We start from the raw sequence: 17828 nt of genomic DNA on the forward strand, positions 1-17828 counted from the left end.
AAATATTAATTCAAGGGCTTTTATGCATATGTGTACAACATGTGCCTTTACATGTCAAAGCTATGCACAGAGGCATTCTGGGTGTTTTTTTTGTTTGTTTGTTTATTTTTTGTTTTTTGCTTTGAATGAAAACTCTTCTTGTTCAGTAATAGATTAGTGATGCCTATGGATATTTCATTGAGCACACCCATTAGTTTACAGATAATTAGAATGTGCAGTTATAGCCAATTAAAATGTTTAGTAAAGTGGGCTAAACGGTCACAGAGGCACAATCTGGTCCACTTTGGCTTGCAAAAGCTCAAAAATTATTTCTTAACTGGTAATGTGTGTCTTGCTTCATCATCTGTGCAAGAGATGAGATCTATCATAAATCTGCAAGTCTACTATCTATAATACAGGGATTCTCTGTGTTCACAAAAGCTGTCACTTCGGGTGAGCGCAAGCAGCACTTGAGCATCTTGTTGAGTTTTGTGCATATAATATGCGTGTGGGCGTTGGGTGTGTGAAGCAGACACAAAACAGACAAACGTGCATATGTGTTTGTCAGAGCAAGAAAGAGAGAGCCAGAGACTGTGTGACAGGTGGATGGGTGTTTTTTATGAGAGGGGGCTGTGTGTGTCTTTGTTTGTGCATGTGTGAATATGTGTACATCGACTCAGATATGTGAGGAGTAAGGGCTGATAGTATTAACTGCCAGTCAGAGCTGGTAATCCCATGTCACACTCTCACACACACTCAGAAAAGCACACACTCAGGCACACACAATGTGATGCAAGACTGTTGAGTGTCAGATCTGTTACACTGCATGCAAAGCACTACCCAGCCTCTGACAGCTTGGCTGGGCTGGCTTGGCTGATTCGACTGAGCAGTTTGGCTTCGCTTCTCCCTCTTGTTTCTTCTCTCCTTTTCCTTCATCAATCTCATTTAATCAGTCATTTCAACCTGAGAAGGCTTCTTCCCACCTGGTCCCCTTTTCCATAAAGTAAAGACCAAGTCCCACCAAAACTTAAATGAGCCATGGTTTATCATTTTGGTTTTATATCAAGTGTTACTGCAGTCTTATGAGACTCAAAGTGATGTTACTTGTCTCTTCCTGTCACTCAAAATGGGCAACGTGTATTTTTTTTTTAAACTCTGCTGGTGTAAATGGAAGAAGAAAAAGATTCTACAGCCATGTGAGCAACACTGTGAGGCTTTTCTTAGGCAGCCTTTTAAGCTAAATGCTGTTCTCAGCATGCTCACAATAACATTGTTAACATTGCAATGATGAGTAGGTAGGTCTCCCAGTTCAGCATATTGGAGTGTTAATATTTTCTGATTAGGAATAGGATTGTCACCATGTACTGGTATTGACAGTAATTATGATATTTGATAATGAAATGTTGATATTATGCTAATAGTAAAATATGATAATACTGTGTAAAATAGTCCCAGGCAGGTGTACTTATACCTCGGAGGGGGGCAGTAAGAGACTTTTAGAATAGTTAAATTAGAAAAAAATTGAAAATTAGAAATAAGTAAAAAAAAAATAAATTCACTATTTTACTCAAAATAAATAAAGGAATAAATCAACAATCCACACAGAGTTAGCTATAACAACAATTTAAGTGTTAAAGCAATTAAGTAAAAAAAGTGAGAGGAGAGATATGTAAAGATTCTGAGATGGATGGATGCTTCGAAATTCGACATCTACCCTCACAAAGAAGCAACTTCTAGCTCAGTATTCCAACATCTGCAAACGGCAACTGCCGTCACAACTGGAGATCGATGAGGTACAAATACAGACAGCGACAGAAACATCAAGAAGAAGGAACATGAAAAGCTCAAAAATTACCAAAGGCTGAAAAAAGAGTTAAAAAAGATGCGGTGAGTAAAAGCAACAGTGATGCCAGTGGTAGCTGGAGCATGAGGGGCTGTCACCCCCAGACTGGAAGAGTGGCTCCAGTAGATTCCAGGTACAACATCAGTGATCTCTGTTCAGAAGAATGCAGTCTAAGGAATGGCTAAGAAACTGTGCAGAAGCCTCAAACTCCAAGGCCTCTGGTAGAGCATCCAAGCTTGAGGAGAATACAGACTCACCAGCCCAGGGATGGGGGGTCAAACTGATGGTTTGACTTGATTATGGCACAAGACAAAGAATTAGGAGACTGTTAAAGGCTTTAGGGTTCATTCTCTTTAGACCCCAAATTCTGTGGCAATTGATCTGGAGACCGACATGATGCTGTTCTGATGCACATGTGTGTATATTCACGCTGTTTGGAGAGAAGGCCGTGTGCTCGTATCAGACTAAATGCACACCTTCTCCTCCCCTTGCCCAGGTGCTCTGCGCCTGGCACTTCATTAGCCTAGCTCTGCAGATGGATGCCGATGGAAACAGGCTTTCTGAGCTTCATTCTTTGTGACTTGTTGTTCATTAAAATCAAATTAAGTGTCAGGAAGCATAACTTGTTCGTGCTGTTGTGCAGTTATTGCTCAACAAGCTCTTTGTCTTGCATCAGTGCGTGTCTGTGTTTGTCTTACACAGTCTGCCAGGCCAATTCTCTTCATTCTGTTCATTCTGTGCACCTGACGGCTACATTTGTGACAAAGTTTCTACAAAGACATTGATTCTTGCTCTCTGCAGAACAAGTGTTTCTTTGACTGCCGTTTTGGTTTGTGTGATTGTGTTTCAGTTGTCATCAACAGATTTTCACCAGTAGATTGAATCCTAAACCCAATTCAAGTAAATTACCTCAGAGAGTAATTTAAAAAAAACAGGTTCAAACCCTGACTTTCTTCTGTTTACCTATTAAAGTGATTTGGAGGACAGCAATAAATTGGATCTTGGCCTCTTTGATTGGCAGGCGATCTGCGTCAAGCATAAAAACACCACAGCATTTTCCTGTTAGCACCACAATATCACCACATTCAAAATATTGAGGAGACTGAGGATTAACCCTACTGGTCCTCTTATCAGCCATGTCCATTTATTCTCCCCATAAGATCTTTATTACACTCACCTAAGACCAAGATCCTAACTACCTGTTTGTGTCCCTCCCTGCCTTTCTGGTTTCCCGTTTGTCCCATTTAGTCATGGCAAATCAGGTTCTGCGTACTGATGTGAGTCCTTCTGGATCACTGAATATACTGAGCCAAGTTATTTAAGGGCTTGAGTCAGCATCAGTAACTTGAGTCAGCATCACCAAGAACCTACCAGTGAAACCCAACTCCAAAGTCCTCTTGGGTCATGCAAGTCCGAGTTCGCACAGTTAAGTGTGCAGGCAATAGAGTACAATTGTTAGCAGCAAGCGTAGCAAAGGACTAAACAGATCAAGGTTAATGAAGACGGGGATTCATGAATCTTGGTTAGTTTTAGGAGCCTTTTGAATTAACCAGCTGATGCAGGACTTGTACATATTTAGTCCCTTTTGCATTTGTTTGCCTGTATTTTTTTTTCTCTTCATTTTCATTATCTTCATTTAATTTTTAACATTTAAACGATACATTGAAACAGATCGACTATATCAATACCTGAAAAAGCAAACACTGCCGACAACCAAAAATATAACGGGGAACACAGTCACAAAGTACAGAAAAACTAATTGTATTGAACAAGTAGCAACAATACATCAGTTTTCTTTCGATGCGGCCACCCAGACTGTAGTTAATAATCCAGTCAATTTGCATTGACAGAGTCAATAATCACAAACCCTTCCAGATGACCTGTGTGAGAGTCATTTCTTTGGCACATACAACTGCACAACCACATACTCTCTCTCTCTCTCTCTCTCTCTCTCTCTCTCTCACACACACACACACACACACACACACTTGCTTTCTCTAATCAGTCACTTATGTTAAGGTGTTGTGACATCAACTATTTGCAGCTACATTAAAAACAGCTCATAAAAGTTATCGCCTTTGATTCCAGCTACACGTCTGACATCATTGAATTAGCAAGGTCTGACTGGTTAGAATCAATGCTAATGTTATCACAGAGCCCCAGGTGAGCAAAATACAAAGAGAAAATCAGGTGTGACAAGATCTCCTCAGTCATCAATAGAATTGCCTCCTCTCTGTTTCTTGCCATTGACCAAATATTGACTGCTGATGAGGGAGGGTATTGATCTCTTTTCTCACTCACACTCACTGAAAGGTGACTTAACGTGGGCAGTTAGCAAAAGGCAGTCAGAGGAAATGTGACGGTGAAAGACAGGATGGGAAACAAAGAGAGCGAGAGATGCAAGGGAATTAAGTGATCCAAAGGGTAGTAGAGTCGTCTCTAATTGGAGGCATGTGAGGGCTCTGAGGTAATCAAGGAAAAAAACTCTGATGAAACTATTAGCAGCTTCCAAAACCAGTCTGAGTTGAGCTCAGGGGATGCAGAAACTGGAAGTGAACTAATTTGGTAACTTGCTGCACAGCGGTATGCACATTCACACTGAATACCATTTGCACATCAATACCTTTAGACGTGTCAATGGAAAGACCAGCAGAAAAGTAGCAGAATTTCACAGATTGTGTCACATTGGTGAGAATCAACAAGGTAGCTGTCCTTATTTATTAGTTACATTCAGCTGTGGCTATTTACAGCATTTGTGTTATAGATTGGCAGTTACATTGCAATGATCATCATCAAAAATCCAAAGTGAATTGATTTGCTGACATCAAAACAGAAATTGTTGAAGTTGTCCACAACTGAAGGATGAAATGGAAGGAAAATTATGTCTCTGATGTCCATAAAAAGAATAATGAAACAGAACACATGAAGATGTACATCTGATCCCCGGCTGTTTGTCGATAGATTCCACCTTGAATAATGGATATTATGCTACCTTCAGGGGGGTACTGAAAAAATCTATATTGTATTTTAAACTATACTCAAAATACAGTACAGATTTTCTATGTAACTGTTGAAGTCACTTGTTGTTCTTGAGATGTTTGTCTTTTTTTATTTCCAACATTGTTGGAACACCTTGTATGATGTTCCTTTGAATGAGTGGTGGAAGTTTCTATTTTTGCTTTTTTGCTTTTTTCGTTTGAATTGTTTTGTGAATTTAGATGATTTTGAAAAATGACTGAGCATAGATTTGGTACATCAAATTGTATTTATTTTCAACACCCACTTGTGCTTTTGTGTTTTTTAGAGTAAAAATAGATGAAACCTTCCCTCATTGTGTTTCATGTTAAAATGCAATAATAATGGAACTGAGGAATAAGGATGGTTGAGCTATTTAAACTTTAAGTGTATTTGGTATAACTTTTAAAATGCTGATATGGAGATGACGGTCTTCTAGAATATCCTTTTATCACACAACAGTCATTTAGTTGGAGGATATTGACAACTGAGAGGCAAAACCATCTGTGAAATCCATAGCTGGTTATGATGAATGACGCAAAGCATTTCAAAATCAATCAGGGTTTTGAACATGTTCTAATGTACCTCCAGCTTTATTAAGAGTCCATTTCAACCAGATGACATTTTTATTTTCTCTGCTTTCCTTGCACCTTGATATTCATGTCATGTCCTCAGAAAAGCCCTAACAGGGAATAATTGGGTCTTGTCAGCCAGCAGGAAAGTTAGACCATCAAAGATAATTGCATGCTAATGTTCAATAAGCCCTGTAAGTCGCTGCAGATAAGTGTGGCTGCCAAACAGCCTTGCCAGGGGAAAGCACATCTAATCCCTTGGCTGTGGCCGGGGAAAATTAATATTAAGATCCTTTGGCCAGCCACTTCCAGTGTGGTGGTAGAAACAATTACACAACGGCCCACCAGAGCACAATTAATGAATAACTAAGGAGCTGCCCAGATGTACACATTACAACAAAGATGTATCTACGAGCTAGTACAAACAATTAAAAATTGCACAGAAGAAATAGAAGTGGGCTGTTTGTTCAAGTTCACTGGACGATGACGTTTATGCAGAGGGACCCTGTTGTTTCAGGACTCTAAAGATTCATCACTTTCACCCCTCCACTCTGCTGTGTCCTCTGTTTACATCATGGCCTGTATCTATACAATAGCTAATTAAAATATGCCACAAAACAGACCAGGCATAAAAACCCATTAGATTCTTTAATTATGAAATTAATATTCATTTATACAATTTATTCATAGGATTTCTGACATTCATTTTATTTTAAACTTATAAACATCAAAATCAGTATTTCCACCTGCTGTGCAGGTTGGGAGCCTCTGCTGCCAGGGTATGAATGTGTGTGTGGATAGGCTTAGAGTTGTTATGTTATGTTAATGTTATATAAAAAAAGTATATAAATGTGTTTTCTATCTGTATTGACAGGGGAAAAAATGATCAGGATAGTTTATTCACAGCTGGCATCCTCACTAACCCCTATAAGGAGGACTTGAAGTTGGAAATAGTGATCTTGCCAGCTTTAACAGGCTGTGACACTTTCTCAAAACAGTTAATCACAAAGTGCCTCCAAGAAAGCATTACATGTAGTGATAACAACAGGATATAATACAGCAAGAGGTAATAATGCAAGGAAATTGAACAAGTACACACAAAGACAAGTAGGCAGTGACTGTCTGTTGTCAAAACAGGAAATGACATAGAATTTAAATAAAAGACAACTGCGCCACTTGAGAAGTGGATACAGGTTGGTTAAACCTAATTTTTACATTATAAAGGATGACAAAGACAAAGAATACATTAAAATGTGTGCATCAAAAACAGTCAAATAACAGCACAGAAGTCTGTGGTTGGAAGAAACATGTGGTTCTAACATTTAACTCTGGTGTCCCAACCCAACGACAGCCCTCCATTTTGCCTGACCACTGCAGCTCTCTGCCACATGGTAATTTATTGCTGAGTCTGATATTGTAGTACAAGATGTATTTGCTCTCTCCTCTAATAAGAACATAGATTACAAGCAACACTGAATTCACTGTCTACATCCCAGCTGATTGCTTGGCTTGCCCATGTGTTAGCTTATATCTTTTTAAGCGTCAGCGCCTGGCTATTTACATTCATCCGCTAAGCCTTAAAACAAATTATAATCGATCTGGGCCGTGATGAAAAGGGTGGTCCTGCTGCAAATTAAAGGGAATGCAAGGTGACAAGGACAGCAGACTCACAGTCCGCTTCCACCAGAGTGTGGAGCAATAACAAAGCACAATAACCCATATGTCTAAGATGCATAAAGAGACCACAGTTTTCTTTTGAAATCTGGCCAGAGATCTTTGTTTCCCCCTCTCTTTGTGTCCTGGTTTTCTGTCACTGTCCACTGTCAGCTGTCAATAGTGAAAAAATGTCACAAACAATAAAGTCAAGTTTGTTACCAGGGTGAAATGAAAGTAGTCGTTATTGGAATTATTAAGTATAACAACTATTATGGGAGTATAAGATCAACCATAATTATCCTTTGCAGAAAATACAGAAATTGCAATAATGAAGATCATTTAGCAAATGTGCATAATTGACATAATTGAATTTTGGTCAGCATCAAGGAGTGCAAGAGAAAATCAAGTACTTATTCGTACTCTAATTTTTAAAATTTACTGTCCCTCAGAATGATGTAATTATGTGGGAATATTTTTTTTTCCTTACTGTAATTGCAAATAGAGGGGCTCTTTTTTTATCTATTTTTTAATACCAAAACTGAATCATGACCCATTTTGCTATCTGTACTTGAAAGCATGAGTCATTATTGCACTTTAAGCTAAACAAGGACGACCCCCAAAAATACTTAATAAAAGAAATACAATTAATATTTAAGAAATGACATTTAAAAACCATCCTTAAAAAAGCATGTTCATTCAAACAGAGTTCCAACCTAGTCGGCCCACTCTTTAAATTTTTGTGCTTAGGGTTACTGGGCCTTTAACAAGTTCTATTTTTGTGTTTTCATAGACTTTGCCCACAAGCGATGCCTCCAGGTTGCTGGATTTGCTTGAAATGAATTTTACAGAGAAGCTCAAACTAACAATAAAACCACTAAAACACACTAAAACCTTTACTGAGAAATATGAATTAGTCTGGCATACTATACTGGGTATATATATAAATACAATCAATTACGATCTCATAAACTCCATTGTAAGTCTCATGAAGACAACAGGTTTGTACCTCGAACAGGACCAATGAGAAACAGGAATGCACTCAGACAATGAAATGCCTCCAGCAGTGCCTTCTTGTCATCTTGATGTCTCACATATAAACATTCAGCCTGTCTGCTTGTCACTGTGTTCCAGCGATTTAATGGAATAAATTATCTTCCCGCGCTGACAGCTTCAGACATGTCTGTTGTATGTAACATGCTGTCTTTTGAATGACAAATCACATCACTGTCCGACAGGCTGAGAAAAGATATCCAGCTTACTTGTGGAATAAGACAGCCATTTTAGATGCAAACTGATTAGAATAATGAATTTATCTTCACAGTAGATTTTCTTTGGAAGCTCTTTGTTCATTCTCCTAATTGCAATGGGCCCTCCTTTGAAATTTGTGACAGAGATCTACGCACCCAAAAAACATTTTCTTGCAAGGAAATTGACTGGGATAAACCATTAAGAGCACACCCTCTATGCACTGAATTCGCACACAAAAATACATATGCTTGCACACACATGCGAGATAAACCCAGGAATGCACATACGCACACATGTATGCAATCCTACCTTTCACCTGTGGAAAGCACCAGGTCCTCAAGCCTGCTGAGAAATCATTTCCCAGGCAGGCGAGCGAGGCAATTCCATCGCAGCAAGGAGGAAAAAAGCCTTTTTTTTTAATGGGGAAAAATGGGAGGCAGGGGAAGAGTTAGCAGTAGCAGCCAGGATAATTGATGGCAACTGTTTGGGTACAAGATTAAGATTCATTGGTAGGGCCACACATGGGGACTTGGGGAAACCGGTATGCACTGAAGGCATGAAAGATATGAGGCAAGACTTTGACTGGTCTGCTGGATAGAGTTTCGTCCCAGATGCAGCGTAGAAAAAAAAATGAAGGGTAGAGTGGATTCCAACACCTGGGCCTGAATCGAGAGAGAGAGAGAGAGAGAGGGGTGGAAAAGCGGGAAAAGAACATGGTGGAAGCCCAGAGGCAAGAGAGGCACGTTTGCATGTGGAAGCTTAGTTGTTACTATCCCCAGACCTACTGGAGAAAAACTTGTGAAGACAGTGTGCGAGTTATACTCTCCCACTCTTCAACAACTGCAGCAGTGTGCTTAACACACAGCAGCCCTCGTGCAGCAGCTCAGTGGCTAACAAAAGAAGATATTGCTCCTGCTGTGAATGTAAGTACGTGGATGAATGTTAAGTAAGGCATTACGGAAAATGCAAAGGGACGAGCTGACTTTTCCTGGTTACAGCAACTTACAGTATGTGTCAACATATCATTGTTTTCACACAGAGAATAACCACCAACCCCTCCTTCAGTCGTTCTGTGATGCTTTATGAAGCCAGCTAGGTCCCAACGAAGACAGATGTAGAATACATAATACCTTATGAGGAGTCTGTCTAGCAGCAATTTGCAGGTTCACTCTTTTTAAGTAGCTGAGCCACTGAATTGATTGCAGTGGTTGAGAATATAAAGGGAAGTTGTACGTAAAATGTAAAATGAAAAAGATCAAAATTGAGGGGAGATGGAAAAATAGAGGTCAAACCTGACAGGAAATGAGAGAAGACAAAGGTAGAGTCAGGTGTTAAAGGTTGTGGATGTAATATTTTAGCATCAGTGAGTCTGTACAGTATCAATTTCCATGTAAAGATATTACACAATTTGTGAAGTGCTGGCCTCTGGGTTGAACACTGCATTTTACATTTTGTGTCACCCATCAGTTCATTGCTTTATTTATTTATTTATTTATTGAAAATATGCTGCTCTTAAAATGAAAAATATTCACAGCTTTTTGTGGTTAACGTGTGTGTGTGTGTGTGTTTGTGGTGTAGTCTTACTGCTAGCTGAAGGTAACTTTCTTTCCTTAAACATTCTTATCCCTCTGTGGACGCAAGGCAGACTGACCCTTTGTTTTGGACAGCATGATGTGGGTGCCTGTATGACTCTAAATTGCAATAAACAAAATTTTATCTCTATATCAAAATATTGATAGAAACAAAATAGCTCAACGCCACCGATACAGACACACACTCCCTTTCAAACACACACATCCAGTACTGTCGCACACATGCTGATACGCACATGCACATCAATTTATGATGTGAGCTGTTCTTTTGACCCCACTGCTCAGGCTGTCTCTCTTTAGCAGACTGTTGGGATATGAACCACCTCAGGGCTTTACTGTTTCCACTATTAGCATATAAAGAGCATAAATTTCACCTCATCGTGTGTTTGCAGGAAGCTTCTGAAACTGCAGGAGCAAAGGCAAAGGTTCCCTGGGAAAACTTAAAAAAAAATATCTGTGTTTGGAGAGCCTTTGCCTGAAGCTCCAGGAACGTCATGTGGTTTTGTCATGAAATACAGTAATCACATATATAGCCTTGAATATGCACACACACACACACACACACACACACACACACACATTCACTTTATGAATACTGTGCCTGCACACACACAGTTCAGCCCAAGTCTAAAACAGGTTTGGTAACATGGAGGAATCCAACAGCAAGTCACTCTTCACATGTTGGGAGTGGTTTTTGAAACATAAGCGCAGGGACTTGTGGGAGCAAAAGCTGACTGTCACCTCACAGATTCTATAAAAATTATAGTGCTGATTAATGTAAGCGTAAAGAAACATCACTGGAAAAATCCAGATTGATTAATGCTCTGTAACTAAAAACTAGTATATAACAGAAACTTAATTATTAAGCAAAATCCAGAAGTCCAAATGTGTTTAAAGAAGAGGATCCAAAGCATAATGTACTAGTAACCCTGTTTTATCATTTGTTCACACTGTCAGCAACACCATCAAAGTCAGCTGTGAGGTTCTCGCTGTAGTTGGCCGAGTTGTAAGAGCTCTCCAGCTCGAGAAGTCTAAGTGAGAGAACAAGCTGGCATCTCAGACTTAATCAGGGGACCCTTCCTGGCGTGAGTTTATCAAACATTGTTGCAGGAAAATTTCAGGGGCCTGATAAGATGGTCAACATTTTCTCTCTGATCAACAAGCTGAAGCTGAAGTCATTCGCCTGATTTTTGAGAGGCAACATCTGGCCCATCATAGAGGAGGTGAAACACATCCCTCACACTAAAACAAGGCTCTGAAACTGCATAGAGTTTGTTGGGTGCATCCACTTCTTTCATCTAAGAGAATCACCACTTCGTTGGTAATGAGGGCTCAAGAGAACATAAGGACGGTGCTTTTTAAGTTTTGAAATGCACCATAAATTATGTGTATCTTTTTGTCAGCATCCAACTTAATCCAGTTCATTTTGCCCTCCAGTGGTTGAAACATAATTGGCATTATGGTGGAGTATCAACAGCTGCTGGTCATGCACTCACGCACAGGGACAGTTGTCCCAAGTTAAATGTTAAGTTGAAAGAAATGTGCTGTATACACATATATTTGAGATTCAACTATTCTTACTCATTCTCTTACTGTTTCTCATTAACTGAGCCCTTCTTCCCCTTCACGCTTCTTCTTGTGCTCTCTTCACTGCCACTCTCATCATTTTTTTTTCTAAATCACACAGTGGCAGAGAAGTAAAGGTGAACTGACTTCTGTCTGACGTTCCACATGTTCATATTGTTGGCTCTTGTCATAGGCTCTATTTTAACGATTAATGACATTCTTGTGCTGCCGATCACATTTTGTAGATATTTTGTACTTCACTACTCACTGTTTACTCTCCTGCATACTCGTAGAAAGATTAGATACTTTGTTATTTCTATAGCCTTTGGCTTAAATACTGTTCATGATTGAGGACATAAAAAAAAATTGCAACAGAAGTCGTCTCTGGGTTAATTCCAGATGTATCTTAATTTTAGTAGCAGTAAATAATAACAGTTGTAAATAAAGCCATTGGTATCACAAATAATGCGTGCCACACTCCCACCAGTGTCACAGTGAGTACGTTGGTCCTCTGCCGCTTAACACGGGATCTAATTTGCACTTGATCCAGTCAGGGAAGAAATAATTTCATTCCATTTTGTGCTTGTGAATTACTCATTGCCTTTCGTTCGTGTGCAAACACTAGTCATTGTGCCCCCCCCCCCGACTCCCACACCCCCCCTCCAAAAAACAACAACAACAAAACACAAAACAGTGAGACAGTGCCCTGTTGCATCATGTCATTAGTTCACTGGACATCAAATTGTTTCCTGTATAAGAACAGCAACCAGAGAATCTCTTATCCATCATAATCCTAGTGCTCATTCAAAGCTTCTCACTTCTCTACAATCTCCTCCTGAATAAATGACACAAAATCAATACTTACAAAACAACACATCATTCTTTGTTGCCAAACTGTTCTTTTTTTCTGTAATTGTACCTAACAAGTGGCTGCAGTGGAACAAAACCGTCTGAAATAATAAATAGAAAAAGCATGAAACAGACTGGTCGACTGGTAAAACATGTCAACAAAGACCACTTCACAGATGCAATCACAGCTTCTCATGACATCATGTAAGTTTCTCATGTGGAAATTCTCTTTACATGTTAAGTGCAAAGTAAAAACAAGATCAAGTCGGGACCCTTACATCCAGTGAAGAGAATCTTGATGCTCCAGGATACCAAGACATTTTGCACAATGCTATGCAATCAACTTTGTAAACTGTGCATGCTGAATTTTTTTCTGTAGCGTAATTCATTTTGATTAATGCACTTTTGTGTTATGGGGGTAAGACAAAACTAAGGGACACACTTGTTTCCACCCATTTCTACTGGTCAGTATGGGCCTGAAAGACTTTTCACTAGACCTTTGGTCAACAGCACATTCAGTGAAGAAGAAGCAGCTTGAGGATTTCGGGTATAATGAGGTTGTGTCAGTGTCAGCCAATCACTCCCCTGTGACTTGGATGGATTTTCCTTGCCTGGAGTCTAAATCCTACAGAGATATAGCAAGTAAGTTGGTAAGTGAGAAAAAATGGAAGAGGTGCAGACTTCATAGTTTTTAGGTATTGGACTGTCCTTGTTATCTATAAAAATGTCTCTGGTGACTCAGTGGACCACTGAATTAAAAAAAAAAAAGAATTAAATGATTTTGTGAAAAGCACCAGGCTCTTACTGTCACATATTTGCATGCTATATACAGGTGACAGTAGTATGATATCACTGGCAGCTTGATTATTGTTTGTTTGCTTCCACTGAAAACTTCCACTCCCTCCTTCTGTTTTGCTTACTGCAACACAAAACTTTACCATTTACAGCTACAGTATCACTGAGCACTCTGTCACACTGATATGTTAGGGAGAAAGTGAATGTTTAATGAGTTTAATAGCCGTGTGTGTGTGTGTGTGTGAGAGAGAGAGAGAGAGAGAGAGAGAGATGTAGTTCAATTCAATACAAGGATGTATCATGCCTATATTTTACATGGGCTAGTAATTAGCTCTCACTATTGTATTGGAAAAATCTGATGTTCATTTTTTTCATTTTGCTGTTATTTGCTGCTGGATTATCTTCACAGCAAATTTTAAGGATAGCAGAAGACCAACATCATATTATGAATCTGTTAACTAACTTTAAATCACTTTTTTTTTTAAACATTCTTTTTTCTTTTGTGGCAGAGGACCTTAAACACACATACAAACACAGCACTGACATATTATCACCTCATAAAGTTGGATAACATGTTAGCAGACAATTGTTCAGTTGTCCAGCAAGTCTGGCACATCATTAGCATTCATTTAGGGTTGTGTTGCTCTTGGCCTGACAAATGTTTCAGTCTTCACTCTCGCTCCATTTTTAGCTCTATTTTGGTATCCACCAACTCTTAAGAAATCCATCAGGGTCTTGGGGGGGGGGCGCTGAGTGATAGGTGGGATACATCCTGGACTAGTCACCAGTCAGTTGCAGGGCTGACACACAAAGACAGACATAGGGATACCTAGAGACAATGTTGAGTAACCAATTAACCTAATGTGCATGTTTTCGGGATTGTGGGAGGAAGCCAGAGTACCTGGTGAAAACCCACACAGGCACAGGGTGAACATGTAAACTCCGCACAGAAGGGACCAGAGGTGGGTTCATGAAAATGAGACTGAACGACACAGTAAGTGTGCTGCTCATACGACTGGACAACTTATGAGTCAAAGTTGTAGCTTTTAGATATGTGCAGTGTAGTCGGATACTGCTGCAGGCTGTCTGCTGTGCAAAACCCCCACAGAGTGTTGAGGCTGTGGGCACCAGCATGACTGCTAATTTATGGCAACGAGAGGTTAGCGTCACTGGACTGTGCCGTCATCACGAACACTCATCTAGTTATTGTTTCCAATGCTTATTAAGCCGCTCAGCAGATGGACAATAATCTGGGCAATGATTACCATCAGAAGCAGTGGCTTGTAACTCATATGTAGCCAGCAAAGCTCATCTGGGGGACATTAGGGGACATAGGACAGCTCTGACCTCAATTGTGGCACTTTTTATTTGGTGTGTGTCACAGAAACTGCAGTATTTTTATCCTATACGAGGCCGTGTTTGAGTGCAAATTTTACAAGGTCCCCCTGTATTCGAGGCACGTTAGGCAAGCTCAGCTATTGACAGTGTTTACTTATAGAAGTGACATTTGCAACTTTATTTAATTCAGTCAGTTAGTGGCTATCGGGATGACCTTTTGCTGGCTTCCCTGGCAGAAGTCTATAAACCTCAGAGACTGCCCAGCTTTATAGGCATTCAATAATCGCACAAGGCATTATTGATGAAGTTGTTGTGTGCACTACCTATGAAATGAATTGACCAAGGAGCAGAAGCCACAGCAATGCAGTGCCTATGTATTCCTGATGAGGATATTTATGAAATTAAAATTGATGAAAATGTGGCTCAGCGGTATGTTGTTCTTTTTGCAAACACATAAATAACTATTTGTTTTTATGTAAAGAACTCACTGTTTGCATTCCCTCTAATAGCTGACTGAGACACTGGGATTGTGTCAGAGACAGTGATGGATGCATTCCAGTCTTGTCTGGTGATTGACTGTCGGAGACACATGGGGGCTGCATGAAAGCCATTTAAAACCAGCTTCCAACCCATCTGTCCCTCAGAAAGTTTGCGACTGATTTGTAAGAGAAAGATGGATGAGTGGAGAATAGAGACAGAGAGAAAGAGTCTCCTTTCATTCTCTTAGGAAATGGAGAGTAATCTGGCCTTACATTCACATGCAGGTGATTTAAACTTATAATTACGCCTCTTCAGTCTGTCTATTGATCTGTCTGTCCGTCCGATGATAAACAAGGCTACTCTCAAGCTTGCTATCCATGTCAAAAACATTGCAAAAAAAAAAAAGAACTCTTAAATTCCCTTCTAGACTGTATAAATTGAGCCAGATATGCATTTCGCTCCATCGACTCATAATCTTCTCATTAATTACATATATTGGAAAATTCTGAAATATTATGATTCATTGCCCTAATCCATCTCTTCTGAGGAGAAATTCTCGCAAACAAATTAAATCAATTTACTCACTTGGCAAATACACGATATATATATGGAGCCGATGGAGACATTGAATCTCATTGGCATTCTCTGCTCAAAGTGTGCCGGCAAGTGAAATCCATCAAAGAGATAAGATAGATTCTCTTTTATAGAACAGCCGTAAGTTTTAAACAATATGAAGACTCATCTGTTCTTGCAGTCTCTTCCTGCATCACAGGCAGTATGTTAAACAGACAACAACTGTCTCTTATAGCATGTTGTCCTGGGTATGGGCATGCCACAACCAGACTGTGCTGTTATTTAACGTATACTGTGATATTGGGGCTGAGATATAACATATTGAGCATGGAGACAAAGGGATTTGATCATGCAGTGAACAGGGGTGGAAAATACATCCTAATACCTATTATTTACAGCTTGCCTACACATGCACACACATGCAGCCGTATCACCAGTAGGATCACCAAGCTTTGCAGTAAACCTGCGACAGTTCACACCTCCTCTATATACGCTCCACACAGCACAGATGGTTTTGTTGTGGTTCACTTGGCAGTCAGCACCATCTCAGGCTCATGCAGAGATATAAGATTTCATAGTGTTTCATTAAAAGTCAAAAACAAAAAAGAAAAAACAATAACAACAAAATAAAATTTAAACACAAAAGAAAAAGAAAAAAGATTTCACATAGGTCCAGAGAATTTTCAAGAGCTTACTGAAGGCATGCTTGGAAAATGGATATATAAAAGTAAATTCCACCGCACATCACACGCCACAATGCCCCTTTCCTCTGATCTCTGCGCCCTGCCCCAAGGGTGCAATAACAGTTTATTACACCTATCCTTACTTTATGACCCCCCCACCCCACCCCACCCCCACCCTCCACCCTGTCCCCCTCAAGCTCAGGCTAACTGTTATTGAAAACACCCAGGTCTGCCATATATCATTCCTGAGCAGCACGTTATGCTATGTGTAACCTAGCTAATCACCACCAGCTCGTGGGGGTGTTGTCCAAGCCACATTGGAATAGTTGCACTTATCTAATATCTGCTACGATGTGGAAGTGTTTAAAGACAATCTCATTTGTCTTTACAGCCTGTGTTGCCCTCCGGCTGAATCCTCCTTCTCCCATATGTATTGGTGGTGTAATGATGGGGAGTAAATAGAAAATAGAATTGAAAGATTTTGCCTCCAACTGCCTGCGTGAGGAAAAGGGGTAAATGTGTTGGGCTTAGATTATTGCTAGCCAAGAGGGTAGAGAGTAAACATGCAGGTTGAGTTGAGGGGGGGGGCATATGGTATCACTCTGTGTATGTATAGTATGGTGTGTAAGGGATCTTGGATTAAAATTCAAAGCACCAGTAAAGATCTTTCATGGTGGAGGTGTTCTGTAACAGCTCATGGGTGACAGTGTGACAAGACTCAGGGAAGGATCTGCCACCCCTCTGTCACACTGATGGCGCCTCTGTCATCAAGAGGGTGCAGGTGGGAGAACCACACCACCGCAGCAATACAAATGAAACTAAATTACAGTGTTTCAAAAGAGCACTGCATTTCAGCAGCTTTACCAAACATTCTTAAATAAAATATACAGCAAGAGAGTGTAGTGCTACGGATGTGGCTTATGTATAAAGTGCAGAAGTGGACAGTTGAGATCAAGGCTTAAGCAAAATTTGCATATGAATTACATGCAAAAGATGCAGAGGATTGTTGGCTGCTTGTTGTTTGGGCTTAGTTTGTGATTACATATGGATTTACACTATGTGCTGTTTTTCTCATCTTTTCAATATGTGTGTGTGTGTGTGTGTGCATTGATTATTGTTATGGTTAGGTTTACGGTTTGGGTTCGGCTGCTCACAATGAATGGAGGTCAGTGTAATGTCCTAACAAGGATAGCTGCACAAACTGTCTATGTGTGCATGTGTTTTCATGCTAGACTGGGCAGCAACAGCTTATAGGGCAGATGGCTTGTGTCGTCACGGGGGGCAAGGTGTGTGATGGGTGGAATTGGGTCTGTTTAATTACTTGTCAAGTGAGCAGCCCAGCTAGCTGCTAAAGAGCTTTCCTGTGATCTGAGTGCCCCAAGGGGTGATGTGAGGCAGGGTTGGGGTCCAGTGACTTCGTAGTGTTACATGACCAGGCCAGCTGAGCAGATGCTGGAGCTCAATGTTCATGGGCTCATGTTTACACTACATTCCCTCTTTATGACTTTTGGGTCTGCCATGCAAATATAAGAAATTCCTGATCACATAAGGCAGACATTATTTTCATTTAAAGAGTAAAGTTTAGATTGCACAAACTCTTTTTACTGGTAGTGTTCAAGGTGACAGGACTCAGCTTAAT

At 40.1% G+C, this 17828-nt stretch overlaps 1 protein-coding gene across 2 annotated transcripts in view; it reads left to right on the forward strand.

The window, feature by feature from the left end:
- LOC124067002 (receptor tyrosine-protein kinase erbB-4-like) overlaps window positions 1-17828 on the forward strand; it is a 280015-nt gene that overhangs the window by 109919 nt on the left and 152268 nt on the right. The window lies entirely within an intron of this gene.

This window comes from Scatophagus argus, chromosome 11, assembly GCF_020382885.2.
Source record: "Scatophagus argus isolate fScaArg1 chromosome 11, fScaArg1.pri, whole genome shotgun sequence".
Taxonomy (NCBI): Eukaryota; Metazoa; Chordata; class Actinopteri; family Scatophagidae; genus Scatophagus; species Scatophagus argus.